General features: G+C 37.5%; 1 protein-coding gene across 5 annotated transcripts in view; it reads right to left on the reverse strand.

Annotated features, from left to right (window-relative positions):
- Positions 1 to 7486, reverse strand: part of LOC129775756 (GAS2-like protein pickled eggs) — a 71939-nt gene extending 64453 nt beyond the window's left edge. The window contains exons 1-2 of one of the 5 annotated variants that reach the window (XM_055780829.1): positions 7396 to 7486; positions 6764 to 6879 (exon numbers count right to left, since the gene is read on the reverse strand). The gene's annotated coding sequence lies outside the window, so the exon portion shown is untranslated. Of the gene's footprint in view, positions 1 to 122; positions 267 to 6763 lie in introns of those variants that run through there. The other 4 variants (XM_055780828.1, XM_055780830.1, XM_055780827.1 and 1 more) reach the window with 4 other exon arrangements.
- Between the last annotated feature and the right edge of the window lie 17992 nt (positions 7487 to 25478).

The raw sequence follows: 25478 nt of genomic DNA on the forward strand, positions 1-25478 counted from the left end.
TGGCAAGCAAAATAAAAAAAAAGGAAAACAAGTATAAAGGCCTGGGTTCGAGAAATAACAAATCACACAATAAAAGCAAAAAAGTTGAAAGCATCATTTAGGCCTCCTGAAGCTTCAATTACCTGCTATCGATCAAGTTTGGGAGATGCTGAGGGTCGATTTCGTTCCACCCCTTCTGGAGAGCCGTGAAATAAGTGTCCTTATCAGTGACTCTTCTTAGCAGTATGCTTCCGGTCGTTGTCCTGTTAGAAAACGAAGCTGTTTCGTAGGCCAGTTTTTCGAAGCGATTCCTTCAGGTTGTCCTTAAGGATGTCAATGTAAACATCTGCTGTCCTGATTCCGTGAATTCGCACCAGATTTCCAACACTGTCCAGGAAAAGTATCCACACACCATAACATTGCCTCCTCCGTGCTTGACTGTAGACTGCAAATGACGTTCATGCAATCATTCTTCCGCCACACTCTTTCCATTGTTTCAGTTTTCCTTCTAACTAACTTACTATATTTTGGACGATCCTTGGCGGATTGATTATGGTCATACTTAACTTGGAACGGAATAAAAAGTTTAAGCTCTTAAAAACAGCCTCCAACGAAAGCCATCTTATTGTGTTTAATTTTTTTCATAAATCAATGTATCTATGTATGCGCTATAATAAAATCAATATTTAAAATTGAATTAGAAAAAAATCTGTAAATTCTGAATTTTTGTTGAAAATTTGTAATTCTGTATATACAGATTCTGTATACAGTAATAAATACAGAATATTCTGTATATGTGACAACCCTGTCCCAGAGGTAACGCAAGCTTCGCTTTTAAGCCCACAAGCGCAGATCGCTTGCGGGACAAAAGATTTTTTGGGAAACTTAGATTTCTTCTTGATTTTACATTCTTCCGGTTAATAGAGGTAGAAAATTCCTGCACAGGAATTCGATCGAAAACTGCCAGACAGTACGTTTCGACGCCTATAAACACGCAACCATGTTTCCTTAAGAGCATCGGGTACTGTTTGAAAAAAAAAACTCACTACATTCGCGAGTGTTTTGGGATTCGTCGGATTGCCGGTCTTCTACATCCTAGTTTCCGGGCGAAGGTCAGACTTTCTATGAACCGTTTCAAAATATTACACAACGTGGGTTTCGGAAATTCCCAAAGTTTTGCTGGCGAATAGACAATGCTTTTCACTTCGAGCAGTAACGAATCACGACGCGCTTACTTCGGTGTAGCCATGATATAGCCACGGAAGTGGGGAATGGAGACAATGTATTTCTGATCGTTCAATTGGTTCCATTGAAGCGGATCGGTATGTAAAACAATGCTCTTCTGATCCTACTCTCGTCTTGCCTCAACATTCTAAGACAAACTACTAAGAAAAATTTTCACCAAGCAAATACTCTTTTTTCACTTTTGTGTACAGTACGCAAAAAAGACAAATTTATACTAAATTGGAGCTCAGGAGTTGCAAACTGATCGTTTTAAATTTGAATATTATTAAAATTCCGCAATTGTGTAATTGGGAATATCTAATGAACGAGTGTTACATCTCTTTATCCCATTTGTTTATTTATTTAGGCTCATTAGCATTTCAACTGTAACATAGCCGGATTTAATCGTATACATGTTACATGTATTATCGTATGTATACATCTGAAAAATAACACAATAGCCATTTCGGAGTAAGAGTTCTTCTGTTTTGAGTTTCCAATTTCTACTGATTTTGAGGCGGGAAGTAATCGTCCTGGAGTTTGAACCATCGATACTCATCAGTTCATTGACAAGCTCGGATTCTAGCGAAGGAAATAAGACTATTGTTTCTGTTCCTGGAGAAGCGAGACCGTCGTCATCTACGTTTTGATCTACGTGGACAACGCACTATTTGCGAGCAACTCAGTAGAACCGATCCAAGTTTGAAGTTTGAAAAGATATTATCAGCTGAATTCGAAATAAAGGACCTGCAAGAAGCCCGGGACACATAGCGGTTGAACATCTGTCGTGATCTTAAGACGGGACTGATGATCATTGGGCAGAAGGTGCACATTGACGCTGTACTCGAGCGATTTGGCATGGATAGCTGTAAGCCGCCACCAATGTCTATGGACCCCCACCTGTGACTCGAGAAGGGGAACAATCCGAAGCATTTCACGGACAAGCCGAGCCGCGAATTGATCGGGTGTCTAATGTATCTTACCGTGACATCCAGACCAGACATCTACACGGCAATCAATTAATTTGGCTTCCAGAGTTTCGTGACGAAAGAACATTGGGCATTTTGAAGAAGATCTTGCACACGGCGGATCATTGGTCGAAAGCATAACCTCTTACGGTATTCGCTGACGCGGGATATCAGGGAAAAACATTAAAAACGGCCGAAGTGGACTCAAGAACATATTGATAAGACAATTAATTACTGGAAGTAGATAATTCGGTAAGATGAGATTTAAGTAATTTTATTCGGGCGACGAATCGGCAAAAGTTTAATGAATCATTGCAACTTCATAATTTGCAAAGTGGTTCAATTTTTTTTTCTCCATTTCTTGTGCATGTCATGATTTGGGGCCCGATAGCATCATGTGGCGACAGAGAATACAAATTCACTGTTGGGATGATGACAAAAGAGGTTTATCTGGATATAATGGAGCGAAAACTTTCTCTGAATTGTAGCAGATTCTAAGTAGAAACCTTCAGATATTGGCTCAATTCCAATTCAGTCAATGATCTTGTAACTATAATTATTTCAATGCCAATGCGTATATGATCATTGTTTATGTTCTTTCAAAGTTTTTGCCTATTTATAATGTTCTATTAATGGAAATTTATGCCTGCGAGAAGGCGAGCTTGCTTTGATATTTTTAAACGCTGGTTTCTTGATATGTTTAACACTTAGACGGCCATTGTGCCAAAAAGTTCGTAAAAACCTGGAGGGCCCAATGGTTGATTCTTATACTAGATGGAACCAGGAATCCATCTAGCATAAAATTTCATTTCCATCTGGCATATAAGGGTAAAAACTACCCGTGTGCAGTGCTGCGCACGCGGCCCCAACTCATGATAAACAAGTAAAATATCGATAAAAATTATTATAAAACATTTTTTTTCTAAATTACATTTTTTATAACAGTATTTCAAACTCGTAAAATGTCTTCTATTAAAACAATCCAGGCATAAAAACTTTTCGGAGCATTTCGGGCAGTGATAAATTGTAATTGGTAGAATAATACAAGCAGTGATGCCATACTATGATATCGAAGTGTCCTACTATGTATTGAGGCCAGCAGAAAACGAAAAACACATTAGTTTTAACGTAAAACATGTATTGTAGCGCACATGTATGAAACTTTGGCACGCGAAATCGTGTGCAGTGCTGTACTCATGGCCCCAGCGGAATAATTTTTGAGTGCAGTACGGCACTCATGGCCGTCTTAGTGTTAAACATAAATATTATCCATAAGATAAATCGTCCTGCTGAGGTGAGCTATCTCTATAATCTTTTTTTTTAAATACTAAGCCCGATTAAAGTGAATAAAACGGATATACATTTTGCCTTATTTTCACTGTTATTTCAGACATCTGATCTCAAATGTTATTGTTCTTTTCATATCACATAAGTATGATTTGAATTTTCTTTACCGATAGAAAAATAAGACGAATTTCATGCCAACTTGACTGGCCATTGGTAGCAACATCTCAGATTGTAGTGAAACGCTGTGGGTGTGAAGACATTGGTCATTTAAGCAACTTTGCATACATAAAATCTTCAAAAAAGAATTAGATTACTTTTTGAAAAGGGCCGAATTTTTCTCCTATTTTTTTACAAAAAATTATAACTCAAAAACTGTAATACCTACAAAATACTGATCAGAGGATTAAATGTAGTTAATTGCTCAATTTTTCATAAAAAAATCTTTTTTTTTCAAACTACACTAAAAAAATTATTTTAATTTTAAATTGTTTTCCTCAAAAAACTTTTTTTTCAATTTTTCAAAAAAGATATACAAATAGCTCTTACACTGTCCAGAAAATTACCCTTACATCGTAAGATAGGCGCTTTTACATGGAAAAAAGTTTTTCTAACAACAACATGTTATTGACATGTTTCTAAATAGAAAAAAGATTGAATAGCCCTTACAATTTCCAACAAGTCACTCATACATCGGAAGATGGACACCTTTACAGGGAAAGAGTTTTTCTAATAACAACTTGTTCATGTTTTCTTTGAAAAAATATTATTAACTAGCTGACCCGGCAAACTTCGTCCCGTCCAAAATTTAGTTTTCGTTACCACATCCACGTTTTCTTACTAAGCGCACGTTCATTAGTCCAATCGCAAAACTGTTTATTGATTGATCTTCTAATCTACCCTTTAAAATTATTTTTTCACTATAAAATCTCAGTACTTCTACCGAAACTCGACATTATAATATCAGATTATTTTCAGACACAATTCTCGTGCAAGATTTGTTCGTTACATGGAATAAATGTTTGATACAAAAAATATGATACAATGAAAACAGCTCAAAATCGGAAAATTCCTTTTTCGAGATTTGCTCTTATCAACACATTCGGCGATCCATTTTTATTTATATAGATAGAAGACGATATAGGAGTGCGTTTTATCACATTAAAATCCATTTCCACTTTCGAACGAAGATCAATTTCGTTACCGCAAACATCAAATGGACTAACAACGCTTGTCGATATGTAATTGCTGAATGCGAATTGAACTTTTCGAATTTTCCCATTTTCCTTCCAAGTTTTCCGTAGATTTTCAATTGTCATGTGGAATATGTTTAATTGAAATATGTACATTATTTTTATGGGACCCCTTCTTATTTCCAGAGGAGAAAGGGATGTCATAGAAACATTTCTCGTACCCAAAACACTCACCTCCCAAATTTGGCTCCATTTGCTTGATCAGTTCTCGAGTTATGCAGAAGCTTATGTTTCATTTGTATGGCAACCTCCATGCCCTTAGAGAGAGGGTAGGTGTGTCGAACCACCATGGAAACGTTTCGTGCCCCCTAAAACCTCCACATGCCCAATATCGCTCAATTTGCTTGATTAGTTCTCGAGTTATGCAGAATTCTTTGTTTCATTTGTATGGGAGCCCCCCCTTTAGAAAAGGGGGAGGTATGTCGAACTACCATAAAAACGTTTATCGAACCCAAAAACATCTATATGCTAAGATTGGTTCCATTTGCTTGATTAGTTCTCGAGTTATGCAGAGATTTGTATTTCATTTCTATGGCAGCCCCCCTTAGAAAGGTAGGAGGAGTGTTGAACCACCTTAGAAATGTTTTTTGCCCCTCAAAACCTCCATATGCCAAATTTGGTTCCGTTTGATTGATTAGTTCTTGAATTATGCATAAATGTATGGTTCATTCGCATGACAGTAATTACGAGTAAAACATTATTTTTTCAAGAATCTTCATACAAAAATACCGACAAACGTATCCGACAAAAGTTCATATTTTAATGAGATCTAAAACTTTGTCGAATACACTATATCTTGCTTTTAAACAAAATTTGGATTAGTTGTTATTTTTCCAAAGGAAACACGAAAAAGTTATTGTTAGAAGAACTTTTTCCCTGTAAGAGTGCCCACCTTCCGATGTATGACTTGGTGACTTGTTGGAAATTTTAAGGGCTATTTGTATTTTTTTTCAGAATACGAAAAATTACGTTTTTGGAATTTCAGTGGGATTATTTTTTCATGAAAACTTGAGCACTTCACTGTATTTTATCATTTGACCAAAATTTTGTAGGTAAAGTAGTCTTATTCTTTTTTGAAGATTTTTAGTATGTAAAGTTGCTTAAGTGACCTATGTATTAACACCCGTGTCGTTTCACTGCCATCTGAAATTGTGCTGGCAACTCCTAATACGAGTTGGCATGAAATTCGTCATAAACATTTTTATATACTGTGTTGCATTATTTTGATGGATTATTTTGAAGAAATTTGAAAAATTGCCCATACATACTACACCTATTTCCGTTCATAAGTGCATGGTTTGGTTATTTTTAAAGATGTTATTTTATCAACAGTCAATTATCAAAAAAAAATTCATAAAACAGTTGACTTGAGTATTTTTTTGAAAAAAATAGTAATTAGAATCAATTAAAATAATAAAAACCGAGAGCAGTGCAGTAATTAATAATGCAAACTTTCAAAAAAAAAATTATATAAAAGGTGTCATTTTTCGAAAGTACTTGGTTGAGATTTTGGTGTCAAATAAAACATCTAGAATGTATTTTGTGTGACAAGTTCAAAGAGATGCGTGTGCTTTTGGGAGACAGGGTTAAATCAGGTTAAATGGAAATTAAACCCTACATTAAAACAACTGCAATTGCATGGATATCACTAACCACTCGAGAGCAAAAAAATCAATGATATTTTGTTCTCTGTTCCACCATTCTTAATTATTATTCTTTTTGACTGTATTCACTGATATAAAAAATACATTGGAAAGAGAAAAAGACAAAAATCATATGAAAGAAGTTCGATTGGTTACGTTCGGAATTTAACTATTAGTGTTAAACTATATTTGACAGTTACAGATTCCATTGTGAAGAAAATTATCTTTTGAATTGGAGTTCACATCAGTGATGCAGTGATCAAAATAAAAGAAAACAAAACTGAGACACCGAACAGATAACTACACTTAGTGCTGACTAAGAAATGTACAATCAACGCAAACAATACTGTCGAGAATGGTAAAGAGGATATGAGCAATCAATGTATGGGAAAGAACGAGTTAACTGACTCACCTTTTTTGTTAGCTTCCGCCTACTCACTGCTACGAATTATTCCACACTTGAGTTGTTTCGTCCTTATCGGCTAACGTGAAATCGAGTATTTGAACATTTACCTAACAATTCCAACACTAAAGAGTTTACGATAAACATAGGAACGAAGGAATAGGCAAGTGCGAGACAGATTCTAGTTATTGCTACTGGATAACCTTCAAAACATACGAAAATTGATAAATACTCTCACACCATCATAATTGTGAGGCACATATCGCAGTTTTACTCCCCGTCCGTCAGAATGTGTTCACTGTTTTCTAGCACTTTTTATTCATTGTGAAACGCAAATAACAGATCACCAATATTTAACAACAACAAAAAAATACCGAATATATTATTCTTTAGTTCACTTTAAAACACGATACTTCATCGATATAACCAGACAACAAATCATATTATCTCACTGAGAATACGGTGAGTTAGAACTTGTCCTGCGCCTAAGACAAAGTTGTCGCGTATACACACACCAAACCTTTTTTATAAAGGCTTCGAGGCACCAAGGTCACTGTTTTCATGAACGTGGTATATTTTCACAGATATTCAAATGATAATATAAATTGTAATTTAAATATTGACCAGCCTGAAAAGCATACCAGCACTCGGCAGAATATATTAGAAAACACGAGGGAAACGCGCAAACGCGAGAACTACACGTCCTATGACCACAAGGCATATATAAAAACTGAACGACAACGAATTCAAATGTTGGCTTATGTTTCATGTTATGCGTTAAGTTGGCTCTCTCCAGAAATGCACATTCGCTCTCAATGAGAGAATGATCAACAGCTGAGAGCAACAGTGCAAAAAAACTGAGAATATATACCATGTGCTCGATGTCCGCAATATTGTTAGCTGCAGTCGCATGTAAACAAAGCAAAATGTGAATCATTCTCGACTAAGTCTCGTATTGATGCAAAAAAAATCTCATGTACATCGTAACATTCCTGAGTTCTCATAAATTCATTCATTTCGTTGCGAGATCACCTTACGTTCGTGTCGCTATTCAATTGCAGCTATAACCAGGCAGCGCGTTTTTTTGGAAAATTATGCCTTTAGATAAAATCTTATGATTACCCGATCTCATGTAAATTGAACTTACGACATTAACTCCCAACGTCAATACATGTTACATGCATGATAAGCGAACTATGCGGCAATTCAATTATAGTATCATTTACCAGATTTCGTCATTTTTGTTCTGCATACTATTGAAATTTTGGTTTCAAAAATTTACACATTTAAAAATAAAATCAGAGCATAATATTTATATGAGACAATATGTAACACCTATGAAAAATCCGTATGTGAAATACATTAAAATGTTCATGAAAAGGAACACACATGTTCAATCTTCAACAGTCAAATTGTCACCTTCAACGCAACGAGTTTTAGTTATTTGGCATCAATCTGCCCGTGACTAATCTGAGAATATAATCCTAATTCTGAACAATCTGGACAATCTGGAGTGAGTGGTCTCAGCTAGGATTGAACGATCTTTTAAGGAAGATTATTTTTACTAAACAGGTTGAGGATAAATCGGTACCAGAGAATAGATCTTTGCCGAATCGATCTTTGAAAAATCAAGAGCCTTTTTACCAGTTTATCTACTTATTCTATATTCGTGTTGACTTTTTTAAAGCAGGGAATGAAAATTTAATATTTCTATTCAATTTTGTTATGTTCCTCGTTATGTATTCATTTTGTTATGTTCCTCGGCATGAAGCTCACAAAAAACGTTAACGCATTTTTCAAGGTGGTAACGGTGGTACCCCGATGTATTTGTGACATCGTGAACTCATTTAATTATACATATCAATTGGATAAGTTTTCCCAATAGCAATGCTGTCTTGTATACGGAAATTGTTGGAGAAAATGATCTTGTTTCGCCTTGATCGATGGGTTGAAACGAATGGCCTACTCTCAGATACACAATATGGGTTCCGCAGGGGCAAGGGGACGAATGATTGTCTTGCGTTGCTTTCTTCAGAAATTCAAATGGCTTACGCCGGAAAAAAACAAATGGCTTCAGTATTCTTGGACATAAAGGGGGCCTTTGATTCTGTTTCAATAGAGGTTTTGACAGACAAATTACACTCTCGGGGTCTGCCGCCTCTATTGAATAATATGTTATATAACTTGCTGTGTGAGAAGCATTTAAACTTTTCTCACGGAGATTCAGCAGTAAGTCGGGTCTCTTACATGGGCCTCCCCCAGGGCTCATGTTTAAGCCCCCTTTTGTACAACTTCTATGTAAGCGACATCGACAATTGCCTTACACAAAATTGCAGCCTAAGACAACTTGCAGATGATGGAGTGGTCTCTGTCGTAGGATCAACAGAATCCGACCTACAAGAACCCTTACAAGATACTTTGAACAATTTTTCAACCTGGGCCATTGGGCTAGGGATCGAATTCTCCACGGAGAAAACAGAGATGGTGGTTTTTTCTAGGAAGCATAGACCAGCAAAACCAAAGCTTCAACTTTTGGGTAAACCGATCACTCATGCTATGTCATTCAAGTATCTTGGGGTCTGGTTCGACTCCAAATGTACTTGGGGGGCCCATATTAGGTATCTGAGTAAAAAATGCCAACAAAGAATAAATTTTCTCCGTACAATTACCGGCACCTGGTGGGGAGCCCATCCCGAAGATCTTATAATGTTGTATAGAACAACTATTCTCTCAGTGATGGAGTATGGCAGTTTCTGTTTTCAATCAGCTGCCAAAACACACTTAATTAAACTCGAGCGAATTCAGTATCTTTGTCTCCGTATTGCGTTGGGATGTATGCCCTCAACGCATACCATGAGTCTCGAGGTTTTGGCAGGCCTACTCCCACTAAAAGATCGCTTCAATTTATTATCTCTTCGGCTCTTCATCCGGTGTAAGGTCATGAACCTATTGGTGATCGGAAATTTTGAGCGGCTGATCGAGCTAAATTTTCACTCCGGATTCATGAGTTCATATCATGAATTCATCTCCATGCAGGTTGATTCTTCTTCGTATATTCCCAACCGTGTTTGTTTCCCTGACTACATCAATTCCTCTGTGCATTTTGATCTGTCCATGAAGCAAGATATCCATGGATATTCAGATTACCAACGATCGAGGATCGCTCCAACGATCTTCGATGAAAAATATAGGGGTATCAATTGTGATAATATGTACTTTACTGATGGGTCCACTATAAATGAGTCCACAGGATTTGGAGTGTTCAACGAATTTTTTAGCACCTCACACAGTCTTCAGAATCCTTGCTCAGTGTATATTGCTGAATTGGCAGCAATTCATTGGGCGCTGGACAGCGTCGCCTCACGACCTGTTGAACACTATTACATTGTAACGGATAGTCTCAGCTCTGTCGAAGCTATCCGTTCAGTGAGGCCGGAAAAGCACTCGCCGTACTTCCTTGAGAGAATACGAAAAATTTTGAGTGCTTTATCCAGACGCTGTTATGTCATTACCTTTGTGTGGGTCCCTTCTCATTGCTCAATTCCGGGTAATGAGAGGGCTGACTCATTAGCAAAGGTAGGTGCGATTGAAGGCGATATTTATCAGCGTCAAATCGCCTTCAATGAATTTTACTCTTTAGTCCGTAAAAATACCATCGCTAACTGGCAACGCAAATGGAACGAAGATGAATTGGGCCGGTGGCTTCACTCGATTATCCCTAAGGTTAGCCTCAAACCATGGTTCAAAAGTCTGGACTTGAGTCGGGACTTTATTCGCACCTTCTCCCGACTCATGTCCAATCACTGTTCGTTAGACGCGCTACTCTTTCGTTTCAATCTGGCCGGCAGCAATATCTGCGTTTGTGGCCGAGGTTACCACGACATCGAACACGTTGTTTGGTCGTGTGAGGTGTATCTTGTTGCCAGATCGAATTTAGAGAACTCCCTTCGGGCTAGAGGAAGGCAGCCCAATGTGCCGGTGAGAGATGTGTTGGCTCGGTTAGACCTTGATTACATGTCCCAAATATATGTTTTCCTTAAATCTATCGATGTTCGTGTGTGATTATCCTTATATCCTTATACCCTCCATTTCTTCCTTTGTAAGTAATTGGTCCGCTTGCTATAAACAGAAGAATGAAATGTAAATTCACAACTGATGTACGAATAGATTTAAGAATTGAGTGTGTGTGATTATCAACATTGTAATAATTTCCTTATACCCCATCCTTTTCCTGAGAAAATGTCACCCTTTTAATCTCGAGTCCACCACGAGTAATCGGTTTCCCACATTACTAACCATAGATTTAAGAAAATTGTTCATATATATAGTTTTAAAAATATATTTAAGATTTCGGCTCCTTTAAACTTATGTAACTGAGCCTGTAAAAATAAACGAATTTATAAAAAAAAAAAAAAAAATGGATAAGTAATTTTTAATTCAACAACTAGTATCTGCCCAGGACTCAGCTGAAAACGGCCCCATGAAAGTCATCCGTGCTATACGCCAGAACTTTTGTTGGAGCCCTTTCTTGGTTTTAGCGGTAGTTATATAAAATAACTTTTCGGCTGGAGCTGATGTCATCATCCAGATCAAAGATCGTATGAGCCACTGGTTGCAGTCATTTTTACGAAAGTAAGTCGCAGAAGGATCAGACTGACTTTGTAGCAAACTTGATGGAGTGATCAAAATGTTTATGTCATGTTTATAAAATTTGTCTCAAATTTTACCAAAGATAAATTTATCAAAAGATCGAAAAAATTAGAAGAAAAAAATCGATTTTCGCGATTTTTTCGAGTACAAAGAATGATAGATCACACCATCGAGCAACTTCGATTGAATGATGCCTGGATGATAGCTCAGGATTTTAGAATGTGGCTTGCACTGGAGAATTAAAGAACACCTGGAATCTTCTAAATAACGGATGGATTTATTGGCGATCTTTCACACTTGAAAGCAGCGTTGCCAATGTTCCAGTTTAAACTGGATTCTTCCAGTTTGTTTTCCTCGATCCATTCATCCAGTTAAACCCTAAAATCATCCAGTTTTGTTGGATATCCGTCCCAGTCACCTGTTCCAGTCATTCTATCACCTGTACATATACTACAGGTGAGCTGGATTTGTTTGTATCGTACACGAAAATTATTCAAACATATAAAATAGCGTGCAGTGTTGTGCCCAGAAACACTGACAAATTTGTGATTTTTTTTATATAAACCCGTTTTTCTGTTTGTTTTTTTCACAAAAATTAACTCGGAGACGACTTGGAGATTCTTTCCAAACTGCACGCTATTTACTAATACTAACGCGAGAACCTTTATAGCATACCTGGTAACTGGCTAAGTTCGTTCGTTTCAGTTCACGGTGAGTAAACGGCCATTTTCCGGGAAAAAAATATTTTTTAACATTGTGGTTTCTTTAGCACCAATAGTCAAGACTACAACAATATTGATGTTACACGAAGAAAAAATTCCATAAAAAAGAAATATTTCCTAGAGATTTTCCTATAGATTTTGATAAAGAATTGATAACATCGGAAGCATATTGTGTACAATCCTGGAAGATTACAACACGTACTTCAAACCAAAACAACTACGGCTATGGTAGTTTGGTTTCCAAAACGCAAGTTCAATCACTTCCTACATTGCACTAGAAGGATAGCATCTTTCATGCTATTTGTGGGACAAGAACATTTATGTAAATTATTAAGTATTTTGGTGCTCATTTATTGGTGCATACTAAACATACAGTTAATCGCAAAATTGAGTATACAACTCGTGCTGGTTTGTTATTGTTGAGTTTTTCGGTATTAAAAATAAATAATAAAATGCGACTAATATTCATCGTAAAAACGATCCATTTTACTCTCATGTAGTGATAAGAAAAAAATCGAAATGGTTACAATTCTACTTCATGTTTAAAATACAAACAAAAAATCTCCAATTAAGACGTTGCAAAATTGAGTGTACAGTTCAAGTTTTTCTTAAAACAAAAATTGAAATCAGTTCAGAAATGTTAATAAATATCAAATATCAATCCCCTAGTATTTGATATGGCCCCCTCTGGCGTCCAGCACTTCCTGCGAGCACCGAGGCGAAATGTCTGGTCACTGTAGACGAAAGTACCTCCCAGATCTCCGTAAGCGTCGTTTTGAGTTTCGCTTCGTTCCCTGGATTTTGATGGATGGATGGTTCTTGATTTCTCACCATATATACTCAATAGTGTTCAAGTTCGGTGATATCGGAGGTGTTTTGAGTTGATTGGGACATAATAGAGCAGGCATTCCAGCACCACGAAGTCAGTTTGCTTCGGGTCATTATTCTGTTGAAAGTAGTAATCACGAGGGAGACCGAATTTCTGAACGGGAGACTGCAGGTTACGTTTCTGGAAGATCAATTAAGCCATCATTAAGCCCAAGCAATGGTTAAGTGTTGACACCAATCACTGATGAAAAAAGTACGCTAACTCGCAAAGAAACAGGCTTACAAGACTAGTTTGGAGAAATTGAGGCTGTACACTCAATTTTGCGATGCCTAGAATAGAGATTGTTTTCAATTTTTAGGAATAAACAATTAGCAGAAAACTTTTCTCGGAATTTTATTGCACGTACAGCTAGTTAAATGTGTGAGTAATAAGTATGCATCAACAGAATCAATGTATTCAAAATATTTTATACTAAATAAATGGAAAGTATCGTCAAGTAGCATTTGTACACTCAATTTTGCGATAGACTGTAGTGGCTTGGTAGTTGAAACATACAGATTGTTTTCGATTCCGTTTTATCGCTTTTGTCGCTCCGAACCCGAAAGTTTGAATTAATCATGCCCGCGCAGATCACTTACCTCTGTTAAGATATTTAGAAACGGGTTTCAGTGATCCTCTCGGCATATGGAAATTCTGTATGAAGCGAACAGGAGCAACTACAAATGCAGCCGGTAAATGCTAGTCGCAGCAGAATATTGCACCTCTCGAAAATGAACTTAAATGGAGTTGAAAGAATAAGCGCATTGAACGTCGTGCATAGCGTATCATTATTTTACTTCCTATCAATGACTTATTCCGTAATATTTTATATCCGCTATCGAACTTAGTGGATCATTTGCACCAATGTCAATGGCGATGCCGTTTTAGCATCTATATAAGGCAAATTCTAGATTTCACGATTAATTTATGAACCAGTATGCAGAACATGTAGCTCAACACAATGGCATACTATATGAGGTACGTTACATCAAAAAATTCACGACCACTTTACTCTATACCACCTAACATAACTAACATTGATATTTCAACTCATGATTGGTTTCTGCCCTCCAGCGTTTGCGGTAGTGTTAAATGTAGAGTTGTACTTTGCAAATATGCCTTTAGTAATGAATCTCATATTTTAATCGATGGATAATGATTCCTTGTTCAAAATAAAGGAAAAGAATCATTTGAGGATAGGATGTAAGATATCAATACTTTATATATTATTTTTTGAATCTTGATTCTGTTCTTCTAATATTATTAGTATTTGTTAGAAATGCGTTGATGAATTCATTACCAGAGTCTTCATCTGCTTATTATTTTGTTGCGAAAATTTTAGTGCAAAAGTATTCTCGTTATGCCTCTATTCTGAGTTGTATTGACGTGGGACTACGTCTAACCGGAATATATGGAGGGTAAAATGAAAACCTAAACACAGAACATGCAGGAAAAAATGAAAGATTTCGAATGCTTATAGCTCGAACATTTCGTACTGGATAGGAGAGATGTTTGCATCACTTGATTTCTACGCATCTATCGCAACTAACAAAATTTTGTTTTCCATTAGATAAACAATTGAATAACTGTAAAATATTAGGCGTTATCTAAACGCCCTAACTGCATCGTTTTGATTGGCCCGATTTACGGTTTCCCTAACACAGCCATCAAAACCAAGCAGCCTTGGGGAGATCGGCATTGCAAATACATGAAAGTAGGGGGACTTTTGTTCTCATCGAAAAATGTTCCCTAACACAGACTTTAAAACCAAGCAGCGAAATCGGCATTGCAAGCACACGAAAGAGCCTAGAGGCGAGTGAACAGAAAAGTTTAAACCCTCTTAAAGCCAAAAAGAAGAAAAAGAACACACGAAAGTAGGGGGAGCTTTTATTCCCACCGAAATGTGTTCCCTAATAGAGATTTCTAAACTAAGGTGCCTGGAGAAATCGGTATTTCAAATTCATGCAAGTCGGGGGTATTTTTGTTCCGACTGGAATGTGTTTCCCTAACACAGACTTCAAATCCATGAAGCGTGGGGAAATCGGCATTGCGAATTCATACAAATCGTTCCGATTGAAATGTGCTTCCCTAACACAGACTTCAAAACCGAGGTTTCTGGGGAAATCGGCTCTGCAAATAAATGCAAACTGCGAGTACTTTTGTCCTCGCTTGCCTTTGTGCAGAGTGGAATATGTCTGTCCTAACATGATCTTCTAAACTTAGGAACCTGGGAAAATCGTGCAGACACTAGAAGCGAATGAACTTCCCAGTTTCAAGCAAATTCGAGATTCGAGAAGTATGTACACTTTTGGGATGTAAACTTCAGAGGGAAATGTAAAATAAAATAATCGTTTGATAATTTTTTTTGTCTTTATTGGAAAGCTTTTCAGCCTTAGGCTGGTTCATCAAACGTTTGATAATTCTTCCGTACATATATTTTGTTCTAGTCATCATACCAAACGTAAAAGGTCCGTCATTAAATTTACTTTTAACGAAGAACAATCAATCACAATAAATGAATTGACTTTACACGGCATTTGTTCTTTTTTTTCACTCACAGAGCAAATATATTGAACTCAATTGAATTTGGAAACTGTTTCATTCAATCAAGAATTTAATCAATACAAACGAATGATTGCTAAGCTAAGGTAGTTCCACGTGAACCTTGCGGTTATATCATAGATATATCCCACTAATTTTTTTTAAAATTGTTTTTGAAATTGCTTCATGATGATTCTGTTTATTCTAAACTCGTTAACAGCCAATCGAATAAGCTTTGCAAGGTTATTTTAATTTTTTTTAATTTCATGTTTTAGAAGTAAAATAAAAAATGGATAACGGAAGAAGTACAGTGTCACCGATTCTTAATCATTTTTCAAACACATTTTTCCACAAGAATTCTAGAATCCGACATCAACATCGTTTAACACGTTAAGCCCCGGATTGTTCTCGCTGTGCTTTCCATTCAGTCCGCATCAAAAGCATTTGCCTTTGCGGAACTCTCGAAGAAGCAGTAATCGGAGATGAAGTGTGAGACTGGAGCTTCAGCAGGATGTGGTGACCAATTCGATCGAAAACGGCTTTTATGTCAGTATAGATAGTCATTTGTAATGGTGAGATATAGCTCTTAACCTCGAAGAAGGCAAGGAGTGCTTCCACGCACCTGGAAAGATCCCTTGATCCAGTGAAGCTGCGTCAAGGCAAGTGTTTAATTCATAACTGTAGCACAGCGATGAAAAAATATTGCTGGAACGCCATCTGGACCAGGAACTGTTGAACATTTCAACTCTGCTACGCCCTTCTCAACCATCTGTGGAGTAACAACGAATTACCACAAAACTATTAAAGTATCCGGAACGTTAGTTGCAACACTTTCGACTTCAGACGGGGTGGCTGTATCAGCGACATACACTGAAACAAATTGATTTGAGAATGAATCACGCGTTTCAGGAACTTAGGATGACTTCCGATCACCCGAGAACACATCAGTAGGATATCTGCAGTTATCCACTTCGAATTGACAAAACTTCAGAAACGCCGTGGATTCCTGCACAAGTCTGTCTGAACACGAAGCTCGTGTGGTTGGATAGAGCAGCGTTAAGGCTGCGGTATGCTTTATTAGCGAGTCGAAATTATTGAGTTTCAACAGTTTGTCGACGGCACAATTTGCGTTAGCAGGATTTTTGTCGCCCCATGGGACGCGAAGAGGTGGAGTGCTCCAAGCTGGAGAAATGGGAGGGTTCTTTTGTGGAGTATTCGTTACGAGTCAGCTGCAAACGATTCCACAAAAACGTGTCACCGTGTCATTAATGTCCTGACCAAGGGTTTGTAGTAGTAGAGTTTTATACCGCGGGACCCTGGACTTGCACTGGGACAATATCATGACAGGGTTAATGAAACGCGCACGGTACAATAAATAAAAACAAACTTTATTCACGACATGACTAAACGATACATTTCACTATGGACGATAAACAATGACTCTGTCCACAACAATAACAATGTAAACAACAACAAGTGACAACCACATTAAAAACACATATATGCGCATCTCCAGCATCGCTCAGTGACAGTCATGCTGTCGCACGCGAGCCCTGCGGTCTGAGCTGCGTCGGATGAATAACGTATCCGAGCGCGGCAAAATAGGGTTGTCCACAACATAGAGACACACATCTGTTCCAAAGAGCATCCATCCCCCGTTGAAACCACCACAGCAGTGAAGCGACGAGCTACTGCGATGAGAATTTCACTAAATCTGGACTTGGAGATGTTGGAAAGCCTACGCTCGCAGTGAAAAACGTTAAACTCGCCTCCTGCAGGAGTTGATGCTGTCGTCAGGTCTGGTTTCAATCAACATGATGATAGTTGCACCATTTTCGTCCACAGTCCGCGCACGTTCTGACAGTATAGTCATATAACATTGGTAACATTCTCCAGACTCAAAAACATTACCGGGACGGTTCTTCTGACGCTAGGCTCGACTGAGTGGACGGGCTAGGTGCTTCCATGATGCCGTTATTCGTGCGTCCCGGTGGTCAAAGCTTATCATCAAGCTGATCGGTCCATGTAATTGGCTGGAAGTTCGAACGGACTGAGGCAGCTACGAACGATCACAAATTGCCTTCTTGCCTGAAGAGTCAGGTTGGGAGACTCTTCCCCATAATCCGACCACAGGACCGGGATGACTCGACTGGATCGGAGTAGTTGAGAGCTGCCATGGTACTTTGTTCAATGCATCTCGGTTGTACGAATGTTAATGATTGTTGCTGATATGACACGCTGAATATGTTAAATGTTGGTGAATACGTCTTGATTTAGCATTTAGCAGTTCGATACATTTAGAATCCGAAATCAAAATTTTCCCAAACTGCAGATAATTTATTGTTCTTTTAGAACAAAATGTTGAAAAAAATTGTAAGGGGTTGTATCTAGGACATATTTTCGACGTAGAACTACGCAATTACATTATGCAATCCTTGTTTACCACTTCGAATATTATTTTAGAATGCATCGAAATTTTTGTAATAGATTATGTTCTTCGTTACAAATAAATCTGATGAACGTCCTTTTACGTTTGATATGTTGCCTAGGACTACCAAAATATGTGAACGGAAGAATTGTCTCGATCATTGTATTTTACATTTCCCTCTGAAATTATTGCACATCTCATGTTTACGTAGTTCTCGTGATTCATTCACCTCTAGTATCCGAAATGACGAGACTTCTCAGTTTAATAGTACGTTTTGGGGAAACATATTCCGGTTTGCACAACGACAAGTGAGTACAAAAGTACTCAACACCAAAAAACACCACCGACTTGCATTAGGGAAACACAGCTCGTTGGGAAAAAAATACCCCCGACTTGTATGTTTTGATAAAGCAATGTGCCCCCAGGCACATTGATTTTGAAGTCCGTGTTGGGGAAACACAGCTCGGTGGGCACAAAAAGTCGGGGGTACTTGCATGTAAATTTCAAGAACGAATTTCCACAGGTACGTCGATTTTAAAGTCTGTGTTGGGGAAACCGTAAATCGAGCCAATCAAAACTTGGCAGTTAGGACGTTTAGATAACGCTTGACATTTTACAGTTATTCAATTGTTCATCTAATGAAAAATAAAATTTTATTAATTGTGATAGACGCGTAGAAATATTTCCTATCAATTGATGCAAACATCTTTCCAATCTGTTAAGAAATGTTCGATTTATAAGCATTCGTAATACGGGTAGGGTTAGCACACAAATCGGCAGAACAAATGTATGGGGAAAAAGGAAGTTCTTCCAGTTTTCATGAATTTAAATCGTTTAGAGATTAGCGAATTGTAATGTATAGCATATCAAACAAATCTTAGAGAATTTCCGATTCGATTGCTATGCAAATCAAAAGAATTCGTTTACAGTGAAAATAGTTATTAACGTTAACTTTATTTCATAAAAACGTGACCTGTTTTCTGATTTGGCACCCTTCCTGAAAGACGTAGTTCTACGTCAAAAATATTGCGTTACAGTTTTGATGAATTTTCGTACACAGTGCATTCAAAAAGTTCCGGGACAATTTTTTAAAACAAACAAAAACGAGATACTCAAAAGATTAGATATTAGTTTTCTACATATAGGCCTTATCTTTTCACACAAAGTTTTGAACGTTCGTAGAGGTGTCGGAAGGCGCGTTTAAACTGCTCAGCTGGTATGGAGTTCATAATACGCGTCACATTTCGTTGAATGTCTGGAACATCGTCACGTGCCGTTGTGTGTGGGAAACAAGAAAAAGTCTGCCGGGGCGAGGTCCGGAAAATAGGGGGGATGGGTGATGACAGTCACCTTTCGTTTGTCTAGAAACTACGCTAGCAAAATCGCGGTGTACGCGGGCGCATTGTCATGAAGCAAAAGCCATTCTCCAGATCGGTACCCTGCATTCAAGCTCTTTCCGTACTGTCAATAATTCCAGATGATTATCACGAAAGCCAAATTGATCTTCATCGCTTGCAGTGATTTTTAATGAGAACGTGTTTTATTTCCATATTTAGAAATAAAGACCGGACCAGGGATTCGGAAAAGGCAACATTATGGGTTTCGTTGAGCGTTGACCGTTGTGCGTCGGTGAGCGGTTGAGCGGCCAAAATAGCACGATATTACGATATTTAATAATTGTATTCCGATTGCCCATATGATTGGGGATGTATGTCTTTTCGGACAATCGGTAGTAGATTCATAAAACAAAGTCAAAAAGTTATACTATACATTTCAATGCCGAAGTCACCAAAAACAAGAATTTTTTGTGATGAATGGCCTTCCCTTACCATAACCGATTTCACTTTCAATTGGTTGACGTTGAATTCTATGCTTTGATTTTCCCTAACACGAGATCTTCAATTTCGACGTTTTGAATATCATGAAGACGCAAATGAAAAATGAACTTCATGGCAAGTTCGTGTTCATTGATAGTGTTGTTTCATATTTATCGATTCTCGCTTGACCAGTAGGTTATCAATACAAGGTAGGGTGAAATTCGCCGTATTTGAATGTCGTGAACGTAAATATTTTCGGCATTGGTGAATATGGACACAAGATTGCGGGAAAATCATGAATTGAAGAATTGCACATCCGAAGAATTTCAATGTTCAAATTGTAATAAAATTAAAAACCGAAACTACGAGAGGAAGAAAAAACAGGTGGACTTCTCTATTTAGCCATCCAACAAAGGGGCATATATAAGATATTATGTACTATATATGAATGTGTCTGGAATACAAAGACACTTCGACGAAATAGAAATTTTGTTATCCAACGAAAAACCGGAATTACTAATTATGGTTGAAACACATTTAACGGAATCAACTGATCTGAATGGATTCAATGTAGTTGGATACACAATGGTTAACTGCTTGTCGAGATCTGTCCATACTGGAGGCGTATCTATGTACATTTCGAACCTTTTAAATCTCAAAGAGATTTTCAACGAGATATACGGGGACAAATGGTTTCTAGCTGTAGAAGTCAGGAAATGCAAAATGTCGGGAATCTACGCTGGAATATACCATTCGCCTAGTAGTAGCGACAAACACTTCTTAGAATTCATGGAAGATGTATGGCTACAGCACATACAAGTACATGAACAAAAAGGAATTATCATTACTGGCGATTTTAATATTGATTAGACCGAGCATAGAAAATCTTCTGAAGTACGAGCAAATCACTCAAGCCACTGGATTCAAACAAAGAATTAATGATCACACTAGAATAATAAGAACATCTTCGACGACCATTGACTTTTATGAGCCTAAGACTAAGACGGAAGAAGACGTTTCTGCCGGTACTCCTCCCTATACATTTTCGAGTCCATTGTCTTGTTTGTGACGAGAACCTTGGGTGTCTGTCCACAGCTGCAAATCCCTTACAAAATCAAGAACTTCCTGGCAAATTTAACAGCGAGAACGAACATATATTTGCTGGAGACATCTGCTCTGAAATGGCCTTAAAGAATTTCAGGCCTGGGAGCTGTCCAAAGTCCATCGGCATACATTTTTCGTACTTCATCGAAACCTTTCAGTACATTTTTCGAGTGTTTTTTTTGCCACCAGTTTTTGCTTCAACGACCTGTTTGGTTGCTCGCAGGCACGGAGATTACGACAGCCTTCTTGCACACGGATTCTCCGAAAGGTACTTTGGTTAGAAGAAGCCAGGAAGTTCTGGAGCACATCAGTGTTTTTTGGCGATGTCGTAACCCGTGAGTCCCGGGTTTACCTTTGTTGTTTTCAATACCTTCAACCTCAGCTTCCGACCGTAAGTTCCACTACGATGCGTCCTCTGACTCATCCGAGCAACAGTTGCACGTTTATGGAAACGTTTCAGCATACCATCGCTTTTGCCACTTCCACCGATTTCGATTTCGCCGGACATTAAATGTGGGTGTCCAAAATCAATTTTTTCCCTCCGCTCTCATTCTGCACAACTTTTTCAAAACAAAACGGATCAACGTGAAATTTTAACTGTCGAAAGATACCGGTTTTCCAAACAATTTAATGTCAGAAGATTTCGGATACGCCTACTACGACCGCTACTATAATATGAACAGTAATTCCGAATTCTAACTAAACCAAGCCTTACTTGACTAAATAAATGTTACTCGGATCCACACGAAAATGGCACAAAACCAGTTAGAGTTCGAATAACCCTTTGTCTGAGGTAGAGGTCAATTACAAAAACATCACTAATTACCAACCAACCTAACTCATTTTCAATCCTGTGCATGTTGAGTTATGGTTCGAGACTCAATTACATTATTCGAGGAACTCGAATTTCTGATAAAGGGGGTTTATTATAATTTAAAACGAAATTTTCTAGCATGTATACAAAAAACTAATTGTAGGACATCCCATTTAAAGGTAAATCCAAAGCATGCATCAAAACTGACCAGCACCTATTCTTGATCTTAACCCAATAGAACAAATAATCTATTTTGAAAACTAAGGCTCAAGAATATGATCCTACATGCATTCACCAATTGTAAAGAGCATTTATAACCGAATTAGACAAAACTGCAGTAGAAATGACTATTATGTAGCCATAGGGAACTCATTTCAGGAGTGAAGCGAATATTCTTCAGTTTTAGCAACTGGAAAATCTACCATACATATTTTTATCCTATGACCACTTATTTGCCGATAGATAAATAGACTTAATATTGATAAAACCCATTTCATTTGTTTGGTTGATATTTTGAAGAAAATAACCACATATTGAGTAATTCCTTTTTAGACAGATTATTGTAAAACCAACACGACTAAGCAAAATCCAGCATTCATGATTTAGTATTATTCACAATTAAATACCTTTTTGTGATAGGAAATATACTTTATAAACCAAATTATGCACGTAAAATCGAATTCCTAATATAGTATAAAAGACAATAAAGCTTTAAACTCTCTTGAGAGAGCCTCTAAGCGTATTATGCTATTTTAAGTTTTCGATGATGTTTCTCTTTATTAATCTTAATCATCGGTATTTCTTTAGCTTCGTACCGTTGCAAATAACAGATTAAATCCATTCATTATGTACTGACCGACACCCAGAATACAGATAAACATAACGAACGGATTGTAAATAATAACAAAATTTCAGACGAATCCGTACATGGACATCACGCCTGAACTGTTTTTATCGACACAGGAAGTAGGGACAAGCGTTAACCTTTCTTAAAGAAATATTCGAACGACCTTAGCAGAAACTGCTGTTTTTATCTTCCCAACAAGTATCGCCTTTTTTGGAAGACGATACGATGGCAACTTCATACATCGACCGCAGAGAAATATCTGTTGAAAGTCAAGTTTATTATTTTATACGCTAGAGTTCAACGCTACACACAGTGTACGCTAAAGAGAGTTCAACAAATGTTTATGAACTTAAATACATTAATACGATACGAAAAGTGATACTTTCTAGAACAGTATGGGTTTTTAATATTCTACGAAAGGAATAATGGTATTTAATTATTGTTCTTGTCATCTTGCATACTAATTTAGCAATGTTTATTAGCATTGCACACGCGATACAAGATTTTCGAATGACATTCTTTTGTTCATTATCCAGGTTATTCGTGTGACTGATCTCATGTTTTATATTGCCAGAAAAAGATTGTTTGCTAGTTATGTCATTCGTTAATAGTGCTTTCATTGATTAGATCATTGATTGTGCACAGTGATATCTGTTGATGATCTACATTACACTAAATCATCGAGAGCGCAGAAAAATTTTTAAAATTATAATAACTCACATCAATTGTTTTTCGTTGAAACATGACACTCCCTCTTCTTCTTTGTTTTTAAGAGGCTTTAAACTTTCCAGTTCATTCGCCTCTAATGATGACACTCGTTTCTCACTTGAACAGGACACTCCACCACTAAATATCTCAAATATTGATAATGAAGCTGATTGGAAGATATTTCGAATATTGAATTGAAAAACTTTCGCTTTGTTCGATTATTCATCCAAAATCCAAAATTTTTCCTCTGATTGGACTGGTGAATATGTATACTGTAAGGATACAGATTCTACAAAATCTTGTTACATTCAGTCTTTTTATTCGCTCATTCTTTTCGAATTTTCATATTGGAAACGTTTCAGTCGAAATTTAATTTTGCTACTATTTTGATTGCGTTTAAGTATTTTTTTTCGTTCTCTTATGCTTAATATCAACAGAATCTAACATTCATTGCAAGTTGTAAAGGATGTAGCATGCTCACCATAAATAATCACAAGTAAAAGATACATATCTTCGACACTTTTTTTTAATAAAACAGTGCAAATAGTAATGAAGAAACCTTAACTTTTCCGCCTGAGAAAAAGCGTTCATTTGAATTTGGACTCACAGGTTTTCTTGAGAGAAGGAAAATACTTCCTCGCAAATGCTTGTTTAGTACTATGACGAATCTTCTAAAGACGGATCTAAAAACGTTCAAAGATAAAAGGTTATTTCCAAGTGAATGACTTACTCACACGTGATCAGCGGTGTACCTCGTTGTCCTACTAACGTTTTCTAACAACCAATGAAAAAATGCTTTGAAGTTGCAACCAGCAATAAAGATTTTGGATTTGGAAATGAAATTCTTAGAACACAAAATACACGAGGGGAAGAACTGTGTATTTAAAGCAGGAAAAATATATTCAGTAGTGTATGTGACACAGTACAAAGACTGATAGATGACAATTCTACCGAAAGCATCCGAACACGTGTTCCCTTTTTAGAGGATAGGAAAGCTTTATCTGGGATGGACTCATCACCCACTTAAACGGAATTCTTTACTCCTATGTAGCCCGAGTCCGCCAGGGGTCACATCAAGACGACTACTTGGAGGGCTGAGGTACTCATGCACTTCAGGTGAGGAGGCGATCTGACGTAGTGGTAACATCCATACCTCTCACGTCGAGATCACGAGTTCAATTCGCACTCGCGACATTCTTCCAAAAAATGGAAGTGCCGCTGTGCCGAACCAGCCGAAATGTGTTGAAAGTCACTCTAATAGAGAAAAAATGCACTTCAGGTGTTTATAGCCTTTTTATTCGTTTATCCGTCGGACGTGTACCGATTGGGAATTGCCCTCTAATTCGACGCACAATCCGTCACAGTCACCATCTCAGCGACCAAGACGTCTCGTAGTATCGATGAGGAAACACTAACTAGAAGCTGCATCTTGCTGCTGCTTGTCCAGAAATGTTGGGCATGATTCTGGCCAGTGGCACAGTGCCTCGCAAGCGCAGTCGACGTGGTTGTTCAAGTGCGATCGATCATCAATTAGCACCTCAGATTTTTCAGTACACGCTTCGAAGTTATCAAGAGCTCTCCAATTGGTATTTCCACCCGTTTCACCGCCTTGCGGTTACTGACCATCAGCATTTCCGTCTTGTAATGGGCTATCTGCAATTCCATATTTTACATCCAGCATCCGATCATGTCTATAGACTCGGTCGCCAGTAATTCAACTCGTTCCAATGACTCTCCATCACCAGGATATCGCGAAAGCAATAATCGTTACGCCTCTATGCAGATTACGCTTCAGAACCACAATATTATCTCTAGAAGTTTCTCAAGAGTGAACAACAGGTATATTGGTCTATACGATATATATTCCTTGGTTTTTGTAACAGTACTAGTTTCTGTAGCTTCTATCGATCCGAAAAGTAGTACTCGCCTATACACTTCTACATTGAATATATCAAGGGCCTGATTCTCGAATACACTTCACGGTGGAAACGAAATAAACGGCACGCCATTGAACTACGTTTTACGAGTTAGTGAAGTGTCGAAGATAATAATGAGTTTTCAGGCAGAATGAGCACTTTTCAAATAAAAAATCATTAATGAAAATTAACTTCTTCGTACCAAACTGGTATTTAATGTGAGTGGAAAACTTTGTTTTCTTCATGTTATATAATAATCTCATACAAAAATTTTATCTGAAGATAATTTGATATTAAAATGATAAGTTT

Source organism: Toxorhynchites rutilus, chromosome 3 (genome assembly GCF_029784135.1).
Source record: "Toxorhynchites rutilus septentrionalis strain SRP chromosome 3, ASM2978413v1, whole genome shotgun sequence".
NCBI classification, from domain to species: Eukaryota; Metazoa; Arthropoda; class Insecta; order Diptera; family Culicidae; genus Toxorhynchites; species Toxorhynchites rutilus.